This window comes from Theropithecus gelada, chromosome 1 (genome assembly GCF_003255815.1).
Source record: "Theropithecus gelada isolate Dixy chromosome 1, Tgel_1.0, whole genome shotgun sequence".
NCBI lineage: Eukaryota > Metazoa > Chordata > Mammalia > Primates > Cercopithecidae > Theropithecus > Theropithecus gelada.
Window position 1 is genome coordinate 37143034 of NC_037668.1, and position 17549 is coordinate 37160582.

A 17549-nucleotide genomic window follows, 5' to 3' on the forward strand; every position below is an offset into this window, starting at 1 on the left:
AAAAAAAAAAAAAAAAAAAAAAAAAAAAAAAAAAAAAAAAAGGCTGGGCACAGTGGCTCACGTCTGTAATCCCAGCACTTTGGGAGGTTGAGGCCAGCGGATCACCTGACGTCAAGAGTCAAGAGTTTGAGACCAGTCTGGCCAACATGGTGAAACCTCGTCTCTACTAAAAATACAAAAAAAAAAAAATTAGCTGGGCGTGGTGGTGCACGCCTGTAGTCCCAGCTACTCAGGGAGGCTGAGGCAGGAGAATCGCTTGAACCCAGGAGGCGGAGGTTGCAGTGAGCCAAGACTGTGCCACTGCACTCCAGCCTGGGTGACAGAGGGAGACTCCATCTCAAAAAAAAAAAAAAAAAAAAGAAAGTATGCCAGAGTAATGTAAGTACTCTATGAACACATTCAATAACAAGAGCTAGCAGAGGGTTTTCTTCAGTTCTGGGAGGTTTTTTTGTTTTTGGGGGTGAGGGGGCTGTTTTGCTTTATCATGTGACCTCAGATGATAAACCCTTGGAGGGCAAGGATAGCAAGTTTCTCATCATTCAATCTCCAACGCAATGTGCAGCCCGGTTTCCTGCCCTAAGCTTCCAAACTAGCCCTCTCTACACCACTAGCCCAGCTCCTATAGGGGCCTGGGTTTCCTTGACTCTCCCAGTGCCCAGAATTGGGTCTGGCACATAAGAGGTATAAGACCATATTCCGCAAAATGGTATGTATGGACACAAAAGACATTTTTTTCCTATGTTCTCTTTCCGACAATCCATCAGCCTGAGAAGGCACAAGCTCCTGTGAGGGGATGCAGCCTCTCTTCTTCTACCCCCACCACTGCCCCCCTCTCACTTCACAAAGGCAGCCTCCTCTCCCCTGCTCCCATCTGGAAGGCTACCGGGCAGCACTGCCCCAGGGGCACTGAACAAGGAGACAATTTAAAACACTGACACTGGTGCTGACACAGTGCCTAGCTCTGAGGTCAGGATGAGAAAGACTCCACAAGTCAGATACTTTCTGATTCTCTGCTTTCAACAAAACACAAGGAGGTCCTAGTGGAAGTGTCATCTGATAGATTACAGAAAATCAGTCTGATGACAAATTATACTTTTGGCATTACTATGGAAAGAATTCAAATAACTGAGTGACACTATAACAAAACCATAATTCCCATCTACTTACTCATGTAGACAAGGTTTCTGGGCACTTATGTGTTTAAAAAAAACCCATACAATGTATTTCCAATAAATGTTAAGCAAAAATTAACATTATATCAACATTTACAATATTTCGTTTTCATCAACTGTGCTCTAATAATCATAATTTGAAAAAAAATTTCTTCTATACTTAGCTTTATTATTAAAGGAAATAACCATACACCCAATTTCAATACACACACTTTTTGTTGCAGGAAGTACTAAAGGTGAATCTGACACTAGACTTTCAAGCATAAAATGTATCACCTTAGTATAAAGTCCCTGGGGAAGTAGAATGGAAATAAAAATTAAAGGGGGAAAAGAATAAGATGCAACATTGGACTGGTTTTAACTCAAATGTGGGAACAAAGAAATGACTTAAAGTTGGAATTTATACTTAAAAGGGAAGCAGAGCAAAGAAGTTTGGAACATTTGCACCCTGGCAATGTGGCAAAGAAAGAAAAGCTTTTGGTCGGGCGTGGTGGCTCACACCTTTGGGAGGTCGAGGCGGATGGATCACGAGGTCAGGAGTTCGAAACCAGCCTGGCCAACATGATGAAACCCCATCTCTACTACAGATACAAAAAATGAGCCAGGCATGGTGGCACTCGCCTGTAATACCAGCTACCCGGGAGGCTGAGGCAGGAGAATCACTTGAACCCAGGAGGCAGAGGTTGCAGTGAGCCGAGATTGCATCACTGCATTCCAGCCTGAGCAATAGGAGAGACTCCATTTCAAAAAAAAAAAAAAAAAAAAGCTTTCTCAGGAGAGAAGGCTGTAAAGCAATCACTTGCTAGAGATATTTGCGTAACTAAAGGGAGCCAAGGGCTGATATCCAAGACAAAGAGGGAAAGGCTTTGAGGGCATTTCAAAGACCTTCCCAGCAGCCCCTCCCATCATAGGATCAGAAACCTAAGAGGAAAGAATGGTTTCCAGGGCCAGGCTTGGGGTTTGCTGCCCTCTGCAGCCTCGGGACATTGCTTCCCACAGGCCCCTCTAGCTACATCCTTGGCTCAAAGGGCCTCTGATATAGCTCAGGCTGCTGCTTCAGAGGGTGCAAGCCAGAGGTCTGTGGCAGCTTCCAGGTGGCGTTAAGTCTGCAGGTGTACAGAATGCAGGAGCAATGGAGGCTTGGCAGCCTCTGCCAAGATTTCAGAGGATGTATCAGATGCCCAGTCCAGAGGCCTGCTGCAGGGATGGAGCCCTCACACAGATATTCTACTAGGGCAGTGTGGATGGGAAATGTGGGGTTGGAGGGCCCACACAGAGTCCCCACTGGGGCACTGCCTAGTGGAGCTGTGGGAAGGGGCCATTGTCTTCCAGACCCAGGAATGGTAGATCCATCAGCAGCTTGCACTGTATGCCTGGAAAAGCTGCAGGCACTCAAAGCCACAGAGGTGGAACTGCCCAAGGCCTTGGGAGGCCCCCCACCCATCCATCACTGCCCCCAGGATGTAGCAAATGGAGTCAAGGGCTATTTTGGAGCTTGAAGATTTAATGATTGCCCTGCTGGGTTTAAGACTTGCATTGGGCTCAATGCGCCCCTTTCTTTTGACTGATTCCTACCTTTTGGAATGGGAATGTTTATCCAATGCCTATACCCGCATTGTATCTTAGAAGTAAATAACTTGTTTTTGATTCTACAGGCTCACAGGTGGAAGGGACTTGCCTTGTCCCAGATGAGACTTAGGACTTTTGAGTTTATATTGGAATGAGGTAAGACTTTAGGGGACTATTGATAAGGGATAATTGTATTTTGTAATGTGAGAAGGACATGAGGTTTGCAGGAAGCCAGGAATGGAATGATATAGTTGGAGTATTTGTCCCCTCCCAAATCTGATGTTGAAATGTAATCCCCAATGTTGGAGATGGGCCCTGGTGGAAGGTGACTGGATCACGCGGGTGGATCTCTCATGAATGGTTTAAGCACCATCCTCTGGATGCTGTCCTTGCAATAGTGAGTGAGTTCTTGCAAGACCCGTTTGCTTAGCAGTGTGTGGCAGCCCCATCCCCTTGCTCCTTCTTCCACCATGTGATGTGGTGTTCCCGCTTCAGCGTCCGCCTTAAGTAAAAGCTCCCTGAGGCCTCCCTAGGAACTGCGCAGATGTTGGTGTCATGCTTATACAGCCTATAGGACTGTGAGCCAATTAAACGTGTTTTCTTTATTTAAAAAAAAAGATGATAAGGGGCATAAATCACTATGGTATTTAAAATTCACTTTTAATATTTAAAAGAGTGATGGGGCAATTTTATTTTTAAATGTCAATGTTTGTAATGTTAGAAGTTACATCCTTATGATTTAAAAAAAAAAAAAAAAAAAAAGGCCAGGTGTGGTGGCTCACGCCTGTAATCCCAGCACTTTGGGAGGCTGAGGCAGGCAGATCACAAGGTCAGGAGATCGAGACATCCTGGCTAACATGATGAAACCCTATCTCTACTAAAAATACAAAACAATTAGCCAGGTGTGGTGGCGGGCGCCCATAGTCCCAGCTAGTTGGGAGGCTGAGGCAGGAGAATGGTGTGAACCCAGGATGTGGAGCTTGCGGTGAGATGGAGCCACTGTACTTAAAAAAACAAAACAAAACAAAACAAAAAAGGTCAATTTAAATTTGGGAGTGGGTATGTGCTTTTAGGCAAAGTTCTTTTAGGGGTTTCATAGGGATAAAACATTTTTTTAAGCTTTGTATCTACCTAAAGACCCATAAATTATTTGGGGTACCAAGCATGCTTCCACATCTCAGCTATACTTAGTCTGGTTTCACCTAACAGAACCAAACTAGGGTCACTGAAAACACTTTCTTGAACCAAGACAGGCTGCACCATGGAAGATCTTGCAGTATGTAACTGCTGTTCCACCAAGGTACAGACTTTTATTTGAATTCCAAAGCTGACTATGGCTCTATTCAAGGACAGTAAAAAGCACAAATTCCTCAGTGTGCCAATTAAAGTGCTTGGCACCTTGCATTCTGTCACTTCAGCCTGGACTCTCGCATACCCACACCACACCCGAGCATCTGGACTCTTTTTTCCTTATTTTTCAGCCATCATCTATCTACACATGCAGATGGGCCAGCCCCAATGCTCAGTGGTTGAAGAAACTAATCTTCATGAGCAGGAAATTACCGAGGTGATCTTGGTTCTGAACCAACTGCACAAGAGAGACAGACAATCGTCTTCCATCATCAACCACCTGGGGTGGGAGCCTCACTTTTTTTTTTTAAGTTCTGGGATACATGGGCAGATGTGCAGGTTTGTTACATATGTTTACACGTACCATGGTGGTTTGCTGCACCCATCAACCCATCATCTACATTAGGTATTTCTCCTAATGCTCTCCCTCCCCAAGACTCCCATCCCCCAACAGGCCCTGGGTGTGTGATGTTCCCCTCCCTGTGTCCGTGTGTTCTCATTGTTCAACTCCCACTTATGAGTGAGAACATGTGGTGTCTGGTTTTCTGTCCTTGTGTTAGTTTTCATAGTGTTGATGGTCTTTACAATTTGGCGTGTTTTTGCAGGGGCAGGCACCAGTTGTTCCTTTCCATCTTTAGTGCTTACTTCAGGAGCTCCTGTAGGGCAGACCTGGTGGTGACAAAATCTCTCAGCATTTGCTTGTCTGTAAAGGATTTTATTTCTCCTTCGCTTATGAAGCTTAGTTTGGCTGGATATGAAATTCTGGGTTGGGCCGGGCGCGGTGGCTCAAGCCTGTAATCCCAGCACTTTGGGAGGCCGAGACGGGCGGATCACGAGGTCAGGAGATCGAGACCATCCTGGCTAACATGGTGAAACCCCGTCTCTACTAAAAAATACAAAAAACTAGCCGGGCGCGGTGGCGGGCGCCTGTAGTCCCAGCTACTCGGAAGGCTGAGGCAGGAGAATGGCGTGAACCCGGGAGGCGGAGCTTGCAGTGAGCAGAGATCCGGCCACTGCACTCCAGCCTGGGCGGCAGAGCGAGACTCCGTCTCAAAAAAAAAAAAAAAAAAAAAAGAAATTCTGGGTTGAAAATTCTTTTAAGAATGTTGAATACTGGTCCCCACTGTCTTCTGGCTTGTAGGGCTTCTGCAGAGAGATCCGCTGTTAGTCTGATATGGGCTTCCTTTTGTGGGTAACCCAACCTTTCTCTCTGGCTGCCCTTAACATTTTTTCTTTCATTTCAACCTTGGTAAATCCAAGATTATGTGTCTTGGGGTTGCTCTTCTCGAGAAGTATCTTTGTGGTGTTCTCTGTATTTCCTGAATTTGAATGTTGGCCTGTCTTGCTAGGTTGGGGAAGTTCTCCTGGATAATATCCTGAAGAGTGTTTTTCAACTTGGTTCCATTCTCCATGTTAATTTTAGGTACACCAATCAAACATAGGTTTGGTCTTTTCAGATAGTCCCACATTTCTTGGAGGCTTTGTTCGTTTCTTTTTTTTTTAGAGTCTCGCTCTGTCACCCAGGCTGGAGTGGTGGCGCGATCTCGGCTCACTGCAAGCACTGCCTCCCGGGTTCACACCATTCTCCTGCCTCAGTCTCCCGACTAGCTGGGACTACAGGCACCCACCACCATGCCCAGCTAATTTTTTTGTGGGTTTTTAGTAGAGACGGGGTTTTACCATGTTAGCCAGGATGGTCTCAATCTCCTGACCTTGTGATCTACCCACCTCAGCCTCCCAAAGTGCTAGGATTACAGGCTTGAGCCACCGCGCCTGGCCTGTTCATTTCTTTTCGTTCTTTTTTCGCTAATTTTGTCTTCACACTTTATTTCATTAAGCAGATCTTCAATCTCTGATACCCCTTCTTCTGCTTGATCAATTCGGCTGTTGATACTTGTGCATGCTTCACGAAGTTCTCCTAATGTGTTTTTCAGCTCCATCAGATCATTTATGTTCTTCTCTAAACTGGTTATTCTAGTTACCAATTCCTCTATCCTTTTTTCAAGGTTCTTAGCTTCCTTACATTGCGTTAGAACATGCTCCTTTAGCTCGAAGGAGTTTGTTATTACCCACCTTCTGAAGCCTACTTCTGTCAATTTGTCAAAGTCATTATCCCTCCAGTTTTGTTCCCTTGCTGGCAAGGAGTTGTACTCCTTTGGAGAAGAGGTTTTCTGGTTTTTGGAATTTTCAGTCTTTTTGCGTTGTTTTTTCCTCGTCTTCGTGGATTTATCTACCTTTGGTCTTTGATGTTGGTGACCTTCAGATGGGGTTTCTGTGTGTACGTCCTTTTTGTTGATGTTGATGCTATTCCTTTCTGTTTGTTAGTTTTCCTTCTAACAGTCAGGCCCCTCTGCTACGTCTGCTGGAGTTTTCTGGAGGTCCACTCCAGACCCTGTTTGCCTGGGTATCACCAATGGAGGCTGCAGAACAGCAAAGGTTGCTGCCTGAGGAACCCCACTTTTACGCAGAGGTAAAATCTACCAAGCATGTGGATTCTAAGGTTTCGTTTCAGCTCCAGTGGAGGCTGTGCTGTGTTAACCATGTATGCAATGGACACAGAAGGTGTGTGTGTGGCACTTGCCTGCATCTGCCAACCCCAGCTCCAGATCCAACTCGAGCCAGGCCCTGCCTGCTTCTCCGAATACATCCTGCACTCTCTATGTCTCCTCACAGGGTAGTTCTGTGGTCTGCGGAGCCGCTATTGTGTGGGGTGATCTGACTTGGATTCCTGAGTACTTCCACTCACCACTGCTGCAGCTCTGAACAAATTTCCTTCCTATCTCATGCCTATGTCATGTCATACTCCTGTGTTTCCATCTTTCTGTGTACCCCATGGAACTTCCCCATTCTGCCCAGCACTATGTTCTGGGCATCCAAGTCCACCACTGCCATTAGAACATCATCTCCTTGAGGTGAGGAGTTCCTGTTCAGGGCCATCTGGAAGCTTCTGCACATGAGAGGCATTTAATAAATGTTTCTCCGATGACGTTTCCTATTATCAGTATCTGGGCCTTTCAGAGCCAGAAGAGGACTATTTAATTATTATTACTCTCATTTCTTAGTGAGAGGACCAGTGACTCTCCCAAGGTACAGCAACTGGTCTAAGGCACAGACTCAACCAGAAAGCGGTTTTACCAACACTTTTGCCTTCCCAGCATAAATATTCTAAAGAAAATAATTACTGCATTTTCCACAGATAGATGAATAGTTATCTGAAAAAAGTAGAAGTGAGGGAAGGGAATAAAAAGGGGGAAAAAAATAAAAAGGCCAGGCACAGTGGCTCATGTCTGTAATCCCAGTACTTTGGGAGGCCAAGGCAGGCAAATCACGAGGTCAGGAGTTCGAGACAAGCTTGGCCAACATGGTAAAACCCCATCTCTACTAAAACTACAAAAATTAGCCGGGCATGGTGGCACACACCTATAGTCCCAGCTACTTGGGAGGCTGAGGCAGGAGAATCTCTTGAACCCTGGAGGTGGAGGTTGCAATGAGCCGAGATCACGCCATTGCACTCCAGCCTGGGCGACAAAGCGAGACTCCATCTCAAAAAAACAAAACAAAACAAAAAACAAAAAAGGAGGAAGAACCAGAATTTCTTGTTTTTGAAAAAAATCACAAACTGAAGAATGACCGGACACGATGTCACACCACTCACACAGGAAACCTCACGTACGAAACCTCACACGACAGCACTGCAGCTCTTTCGCTTGGTTAACCTGGGGACAGCCCTGAGACACGAGATCGGCCTTTATGGCCTTCTTCCCAGGCTGGTGGAAGATCAGGCTGCTCTGACTCCAGGCCAGCCGGGATTGGCGGGGCCTCTCAACACAGTCAAGAATGGCTAACGGCAGGCAGAAACATTTTGTGGCCTAATAAAGGATCAAAGAAATGTTCCTTACAGAGAGGAAATGAATTATCCACACATCCAGCTCCTTCATGTCTTTTGTTTGTTTGTTTTTGGCTCTTTGGCCTGTTTGGATAAAACATATTACACTGAGGAAGCATCAAAGAAAGTGAAACGACTGTGACATTTAAAGGGAGCTCTGTCGGCTAGACAGAGCCCCATTTTGGGTTCAGCTCCAACTTCTCCCTGTTCTCTTTCTCCTGGCCATGGGGAGTATTCATCCACAGCTGACACAAGATTATCAGCAAAAGTTTTAACAAGAACCAGACCTTTCTCTTCTAATCTTTTCCCCAATCCAAAATGTCACGAAAAAACCTGAAAGAATATTGTTAGAATTTAAAAATACTCTGTTATTGTGTCCCTCATGCTGAAAAATGCACATCTAGGTATGAAAAACGCATAGACTGCTCTGTCAAAGACCACTACGTGATTGCACTTCCGTAGCAGAGGTCCCGTCTTTCCTTTCAGCTAAATTTAATCTGTTCTAAATTCTGAAAGTTATTGAGTCCTAAATACATTTATTTAGCAGGTCCTAACAATGAGCAGTTTATAGGCAATTGTGAAACATGACCACAAAGATTATTGGATGGGGGTCAAGTAATTTGAATTTCTCGAAAAACACAGATCACTCTTGACTGACATGAGTGATCAGTGGTATCATTTACTCAGAATGACTTGAGAGAATAGTAACATGGAATGAGAAGCTCCTTCTACCCTGAAGGAGGCACTTTTATAGCTATACAACCTCTACGCTACTCAGTCTCTGTGTGGCAAAACTAGTTTATCCTCCTCATGGCATCTACCTGAATTCATCTTATTTAAGTTAATTTGCTTATTTGTCTGTGGTCCCTACTAGAATGCAAATCTCATAAGAACAGTACCTCCACGGTTATTTCTATTCCCAGAGTTGAGAAGGTGCCTCATACAGTCAGTACTCATTGAGTGACTGAGGAGAAAAACAGCAGGAATATATTCTACAGCCAACACTCAAATCTGCGATCTTAGTTCTACACAGTCGTCCATTCACAAAACTCTGTCTCCTCGCACCTTTCCTCCACCTTCAACCTCTCCATGTTAATGCACGTTGGCTCCATTTACCAGTTAATGATTTAGTGATCCCATTGAGGAGCCAGGAGCTCCAAGGAACAGCCACTAAGAAGCACAGCACCCAGCAGAGCTGCGTGTGGAGGCAACCCGCACCTCCCTCTCCATGGGACCTAAATGGCCAGCATAGCACATGCTTCCTTCCTTCCCAGCCCTTCCTGTATTCCCAGCCCAGTCCAGACTAGACATCCTTCTGACCAGATGCTCACCCTAGCAAATCCCAACTGATGCCTCACATGGACGTCCCTTAGAGACCTACTGTCCTCTCAAACGCAGTTCTCCAAATGGCCTCATACCCCAACCCCCGAGTCCTGCTGCAACTTTCTCACTTTCAGATCCACACAGAATCCCTTTTAACCCCTCCAGTTATAGGAACAGAAGTTCAGTTTTGTCAACAGTAGCGATCCTGTCTCACCGTCTCATCAACAATGCCCATCCAGGTTCCCCCATCAGTGTCAACCACTTGCCAAACCCATCTCCTCCTTATCCTGTGACCTGCACCAAAGTCTCTTCCTAGCTAGCTAAGTCTCTTCCTCTATCCTACCTTTTGACAGCACTCTCAGGAACGTGGAAAAGGTTGCCCATGGCCCTTCTAGTCTGTGTCTACCATTGTTGGTGCTCTTTATTCTAGCCTAACCATCTACCGGTAGCCATACCTAAGATGTGAAACTACAGACTTTCCCTATTTACTGCACAGCTACCATGATCTCCACAATATCCCTCTTCTTGACTGTGTCCCTCAACTCCTCTACCACTTCCGTACTGGTTTCCCATGTTCTCTATGCAGCCTGGGGCTTAACTATCCATTATTTCAACAATGCAGTCAATGCTCATTACCTCAGCTGGGTGCGGTGGCTCACGCCTGTAATCCTAGCACTTTGGGAGGCTGAGGCGGGTGGATTACTTGAGGTCAGGAGTTGGAGACCAGCCTGGCCAACATGGTGAAACCCCGTCTCTACTAAAAATACAAAAATTAGCTGGGTGTGGTGGCGCGTGCCTATAATCCCAGCTACTCAGGAAGCCGAGGCAGGAGAATCGCTTGAACCCCGAAGGCAGAGGGTGCAGTGAGCTGAGATTGTGCCACGGCCCTCCAACCTGGGTGACAAGAGCAAAACTCCATCTCAAAAAAGAACAAAAAAAGCCGGGCATGGTGGCTCACGCCTGTAATCCCAACACTTTGGGAGGCCGAGGCGGGAGGATCACCTGAGGTCCAGAGTTCGAGACCACCCTGACCAACATGGAGAAACTAGAAGTACTAAAAATACAAAATTAGCCGGGTGTGGTGGCACATGCCTGTAATCCCAGCTAATCCAGAGGCTGAGGCAGGAGAATGGCTTGAACCCGGGAGGTGGAGGTTGCTGTGAGCCGAGATTGCGCCATTGTACTCCAGCCTGGGCAAGAAGAGCGAAACTCCCTCTCTAAACAAACAAACAAACAAAACAAAAACAAAAACAAAAAATACTCCTTGCCTCAACATTCTGACCTCCCATCAATTTTCTAGCCCAATCTTCCACCTACTTTGGCTGCATATTAGTGTCCTAACACCCTGGGACATTGGAAACTTGTATCCCAGATGAATTACATTGGACCCAAGTCTCTGTCTGTGTCTAAAGTTCCTCATGTGACTCCAGCGTGCATCTAACAGTGTGAAGTGCTGCTGTACACTGACAGCTCTCAATGTCTCTCACTAGGAGCATAGTCCTGATCCAGTCCAGTGGTTCTCAGGGCCTGGATGCCCACGTCCTACCCCAGGGATTATGCTGACTAACTAGGGTACAGGCCAGCATTGGGGCATTTTCAAGTTCTCCCAATGACTCTAATGCACAGCCAAGTTCACAAGATGTCCTCAGCCCACCTCCACTCTTCCAATGCTACCGCCAGATTGGTCTTCAAGGGCAGCTCCAGTCCTATCCTTCCCCACAGTCAAAAATATATAATTTTTCCTCGTTTCCTGTTGAATTAAACATAAACTTCTCAGTCAAAAGTGGGAGGCTCTGAATTAGCTACCTCACATCCTCCCCTACCCATAAGCTTCATCCAAACTGGGCAACTTGCTACTAACCAACCATTCAAATTCTTTTAGCCCTTGTTCTCCAATTAACCTCTGTCAACTCTGCCCGGTGAAATCCTATCCATCCTTCAAGGTCCTCTCAAATAAGGCTCCTCTATAGCACACTTCCTGATCTCCCTGTCCAAGAGCTGGGAGCAGCTGCTCACCTCGGCAGGCCCTGTGAGCCCCAGCGCACCATCTGAAGCAAAAGAGGCACTCAAAACAAGTTTCCAAGTGTGTGTACAGCAGGTACACTTTTCTTTCTAGGTATTTTCTTGCTTCTACTCAGGAAAAACAGCTCCTCTCACAAATGCTGAATTTATAGTAAACATACGTAGTAAATATTGTCTAAACCAGTTACTAAAAAAGCTTCAATCCTGACACAATGAGAGGCTGCAGAAGTCAGAGGAATGCATGACTCAGAGTCCTACATAACTGAAGCCGTAAAAACAGTTATGGGAGATATGCTGTTAGGAGGAAACAGAACCGTCCTCAAGAATTCCTCGTTAATTTGATAATGTAATTTAACAGTGAGGCATAAAATAGGAGTGAACATCTCTGGTCTAAGATCCTGGTGGCCTTCTGACTTCATCTTCTCCATCCACTCCGGGGCATCTTTTATTTATTTATTTATTTATTTATTTATTTATTTATTTATTTGAGATGGAGTCTTGCTCTGTCGCCCAGGCTGGAGTGCAGTGGCACAATCTCGGCTCAATGCATCCTCTGCCTCCCGGGGAGGTGATTCTCCTGCCTCAGCCTTCCATGCAGCTGAGATTACAAGCATGCGCCACATGCCCAGCTAATTTTTGTATTTTTAGTACAGACAGTGTTTCGCTATGTTGGCCAGGCTGGTCTCGAACTCCTGACCTCAGTTGATCTCCCCTCCTCTGCCTCCCAAAGTGCTGGTATTACAAGCATGAGCTTCTGCGCCCAGCCTAAGGGAGACTTTAGATTTAAGACAGAAGTATGTCAGGAGAGAGGAGGTAGCTTTAAATGAATGACTTCCTCTCATGGTAGGGTTCTCATTTTTTCACTTCCTGTTTCCTTCTCCCAACACTCAATTCCAGTTACCAGTGTAGTATGTCTCACCTGTGAAAATGTAAGACTCTAATGTCACTATATGTAGAATGTGCTAAGCACACACATTAAAATTGACTCCAATTCTGTTGCTAAGAAACTGCACAAGAAAAGGGTTTTCCATCCTCTTCATTTATAAAATAACCACTCTGTCTATGGGAGAACAAATGCAATCTCTCAAGTCCCCTTGTGCCTTGTTCTCATTTTTTAAATTAACAGAGAAAGATGATAGAGAGTGGCTGAAAGTGTATGCTATCTCCATTTTTTTCTACATACCCTTGAAAATGAGATGGAAACATGGCTTCAATAACCCACTGCTCTAGTATTTATTAATCTTTCGAGCTGAAGACTCCCCCCATTACTCCCCTTACTCGCCGCTCAAGCAAAAATGAAAAATATACCATCAAAAGTACTCTTCGATTTAAAAAGATTATCCCAAGCAGCCGGGAATAATTTAAGGTGTGTTTGTATTCAATGTGGGGTTACTTTCCAGGTCTCTGTATAGCCCGAATGCCTAAACACAGATGTGTGCACATGCACACGCGTGCACACACACACAGGCCTAAAGAACAGCACAAGGTATGCTGGCTTTTATTTTTTTAATCCAAAAGTAGGGCTGGGGATGATGAACTTAAAACAACGTACTGCTTAAAGACAAAAAGAAAAGAATAATCTTGCTAAACACAGAGAGCAAAATGGGCATATTAATTTCTTTGACCATAGCATAAAGAGAAAGCCTAGAAAGTAGTGAGCCGTGGATGTGAATGGAAAGGTCACAGTTGAATCTGTACATTTATCCCAGACGCAACTTCTACTGACATGAACTACTGAAATACATTTTTGAAATATCTCTTCCTTTCTAATAAAATGCTTGTCCTATTTCATTTACTAAAGGATTTTAAAAATACATTTTTCTTTAGAGCTTGTTAAACAGTAGAATCTTTCTGCAAACTAATTGACAGAATTGACTGCCTTACACCAACTTTCCTGTGCATATAATTGATTTTTAATTTGCTGTCTCATTTCCGAAAGGACTTGAAAATAAACTCCACTCTATCCATACTATTGACTTCTATAAGCAAGGGTTTGGTTCAAAGGCTGATGGGAATTAACCACAGGAAAAATAGTCTAATTTTATTAATAGTTGAAATCTTAGGCAAATCTCACTTGAATCTACATTTTTCTTTTTTAATATTAAGGGCTAATTCTTACTATAGGTCACATTAAGAATACATAATATGGAGTAATATGTACATACGTATAATATATCAACATTTCTATTTCTCTTGTTTTTCCTACTCTCATATACAAATTTAGTTCTTCATAAGAAACAGTACCAATGTCATTTAAAACTGGAGGAAGGGTGGTTAGTAGAATGAGATCCTACTGTGATTCAATTTAAAAAGTACTAAATACCTACTATGTGATGCAGTAGATACACTGTATCTTTATTTTGGGTTAATGGCAAAGGTTCCAAATGAATTGTAAAAATTTTCAAGTTATAATTTTAGAAATATAATTTCAATGTTCTGACTCAACTCACAGGTATGCAAACCTGCATACATAAGTTGACAATGACATAAAACCACGTACGTACATAAACAAAAACCAGAAGAGAGCAAGAAGCCAGCAAGTGAGACGACGAAGCCAGACGCTGTGAGACTATGTGTTAGTGGTGAGGTTTTAAATTCCCTTTAATGATTTTAGGATGTTGTTTTAACAATTAAAAAAAAAAAATCTGCACAAAATCCTAAAAAGAATAAGAAAGTGAAAAGGTTCATACTAGATGACCTACAAGACTCTCCTATCATCATTTTTGAATGACTACATAAAATGGTCAATAACTCTGGAAATTTTACCATTCCTAAAATAAATATAACTAAGCCTTCCCCTATATTGTGGATGTAAAATTTTAAAACAAAATCACCAAAATTATTAGTATCTGAAATCCATGTAACCATTAACTACAAGCTCTGAGAGCCTCTTTGTCATTGTCCTCTTTGCTGTTTTCACCTCCACAACCTCCTGCTGCTACTGGACCTTAACTGTGATTTTGCTGTGAATTCCATTTTTCCTCAGCTGCCACGCAAACAGTAAATAAAATTCATTGTATTTTTGCCCCACTAAGCAGCTCTGTCTTCTGGCACATTCAGACGCATGGCTTGAGAAGAGTGAACAATGAAAACAATGTTTTCTCAAGCAGACATTCCAAAAAGGGCATAACAAAGGCATCTGAAGATGCAAATACTTGTGTGTATTCTGTGTAAGTAATTCCTTGACTGGCCGCACGGGTTCACTGGATTACAAATATTTAGAAAATTACTTTGCCATCTCGTGTCAATTTTGAAAGAAAGATTTTCATTTATATTTATGATAGACTGAGCTTTAAATTGAAGGAAGATTTAGATGTTTTAAAATTTATGAACTTGTAAATAAATCCATGTACATGGCCAATTAAGGTTATCACCACCACAGATTAACTATCTTTGGATAAAAATCTCAGAGTTTATTTGTATCTAAGTTGTTCACCTCAATGTATTACATCAAAATTGATATAAAATATTTAATGGGTAGTGTATTTCAAGATAAAAGCTATAGTTACCCAAGATGAAATAAAAACATCCTCTAGTAACATGCTAAGCAACAGAACCTTCACTCGGTGCAACGCCTGGATTGCTGCGGTAAAAGCTAATTCAACATGAAAATAATTTTAAAAACCAAAACACAGTTAAGTGGATAGGAAGCAAAGAGTGAGAAGAGTGAGTTGCACAGCTCAGTGGAGCACCCAATCTTACAACCTTGCAAGTCAAACCAAACTCCACAAGGAAAATGCAGGCCCTGAATTTTAAAAAGAATTCAATTAGCATCCCCAGTATTTCCATAATCAACAGCTGAATGCTAATTAAGAGCACAGCATCAGGCGGCAACGGAATCCCAGTGCAATAAGCACCAACACAACAGCAGCAAATGCTACCTTCAGCTCGCATGCATAAATAAACAGAATTAATAACTACCCAAGCATGGAAGGGTGACTTAATCTGTTTCGATTAGGTACAGCTCAGCCTGGGGCCTTTATGTTATATTTGAATGTGTTCATCATGTTTAATTAAAAACCTAATAATCTAGGGTTTTGTTTGTGTGGGTTTTTTTTTTTTTTTTAAATGTTTTAATCTGTATTTCCTCCTCTTTATCTTCCTAAGTTCTACCAATTGATGACTTCTTGAAAAGGAACAGTATTTTTAGCATAACAGATGTGAAACGAGTTAACTATCAATGTGACTCTCAGAGGCAGAAGGCAGCCATTTACTTTGGCTCCATCCTTGCCCATACCTTGGTATTTAAAGCTTCACAAACTGACCTAGCATTTCTTCCAAAATGCTTCTCTGATCGAAGTTTACTTAGCCTGAAAGACATGACCCAGGCTGGCTACCAAGGTGTTGCTCACAGACACTCGGCAAAAGCAGAATTCATTTGCAGTATCCAGTACAGAATTTGACAGAAATTGGCACATTTTGGCTTCAGTTCAAGATTTAAATTATCTCAGCCCCAAAGCAACTTCAATTAGGAACATCATACATGCACATTGTCAGAGAAATAAACTGAGAGTCTGAGATGAAAGGCCTCCTATTGTGTGATTCTGAGGTCTAAGATCTCCAGAATTCAGGATTATCTGAAAGACCTAGGAAGAAGAGGTTGGGTGATAGGAGGAGGAGGAGAAGGAAGAAGAAGAAGAAAGAGTTTAATGTGTGAGCTTTTTCCAAAAGTACTTTTATTATTATTATTATTGTTGTTTTTTGGAGACAGAGTCTCGCTCCGTTGCCCAGGCTGGAGTGCAGTGCCATGATTACGGTTCACTGCAGCCTTGAACTCCTGGACTCAAGTGATTCTCCAACCTCAGCCTCCCAAGTAGCTGGGACTACAGGCACATGGCACTATGTTCAACTATTTTATTATGTTTTTAATTTTTTGTGGAGACAAGGTCTTGCTGTGTTGACCAGGCTCCAAAAGTAAAATTTTTAAGGTTGGTTTCTGAGGCATTTAGAAGTTTTCCTCTTTAATGTGCTGATTCATAACTATTAACAATTACAAGTTTTAAAATGCTGGATTGAAGACACTCAATTATAGTGAAGAACTTTTTAAAAGGATTACCTTGAACAAAGAGTCATCAACATTCTTCAAGCCTCTTATATGGAGAGAAATTATCTTCATCATTAAGTCCTCACCCTTAATAAGTTTACAAACTTGGAGGACAATCAACTTGGAAATAAAATCGCAAGGAATAAACAGCTGGGAGTCAGAAGTCAGCACAAGGAGGCAGAGGATGAACTGCCAGTGAGCGACGCGCACAGAGGAGACAGTGCGAAGAGGGAGCACTATCCGAGGGATGGGCCAGGAACCTAACTGAGCCTGGAGAATGAGCAGGCTCTGCACTGGCACGAGAGGTTAGTTTCTTCACAGAGCAGCAGGCCTGCCAGGCCCAGGGGGTCCAGAGGCCCAGCCTGTCCGCTGAACAGCAGGGAACTCACACCTTCGGGTGCTTATTTCATCAACCCTCTAACGGAGCAGCTGCTTCAAAGTATTCATGTAAATGCCGAGGAAAACCCATTCATCAAGACTGTTGTAGTCAGATCAGACACTGGGTAGTTAGAACAAATTAACACACCAGTGGCAGCGAAGTTTAATAATAACTAGCCAGGCATTGTGGCTTGCCTGTAGTCCCAGCTGCTCAGAGGCTGATGTGGGAGGATCACTTGAGCCCAAGAGTTTGAGTCCAGCCTGGGCAACATAGCAAGATCCCCATTTCTTAAAAAATAGTAATGATAATAAAAATAATTAGAATGTTCCAAGTATACAGAAAACCGGGAGGAAAAAAGGGAGATAGGCCCATGTACTTATGTTAGCTGGGACACATTTGTTTTGCTTATTCCTGTGATTCCTGAAGTGAGAAAATGTGGTAAATTCAACAGAAGGGGGCCACATGAACACAGCAGGTGTTTTTTCACAGCCAAAGCCAGGCGAGGGTAAAGAGGGGACTGCCTTGTTGCCACATAAATCTCTTCAAAGATTTGATTTGGATCCATTCACCAGAAGCTTCCTTCAACCTCTCAATTATTCAGTCTGTCTCTCTTCTTCACTGCTGAGGTTTTCAAAGTGAAGCTTCACTTCCTACACATAAGGGAACCATTTGATCCTTAGGCTCTGCAAGGGCTGGACGACTGCCAAGACATTTCTCAAACCAAGAAGCAAACATGATAAAAATGACCCCAAACGGATACGGATGTATGCAGTTAAGGATCATTATTCCATACTCAAAATATTC

The 17549-nt window shown here is 43.4% G+C and overlaps 1 protein-coding gene across 2 annotated transcripts in view; it reads right to left on the reverse strand.

Moving 5' to 3' along the window:
* Positions 1-17549, reverse strand: part of RERE (arginine-glutamic acid dipeptide repeats) — a 470948-nt gene that overhangs the window by 89392 nt on the left and 364007 nt on the right. The window lies entirely within an intron of this gene.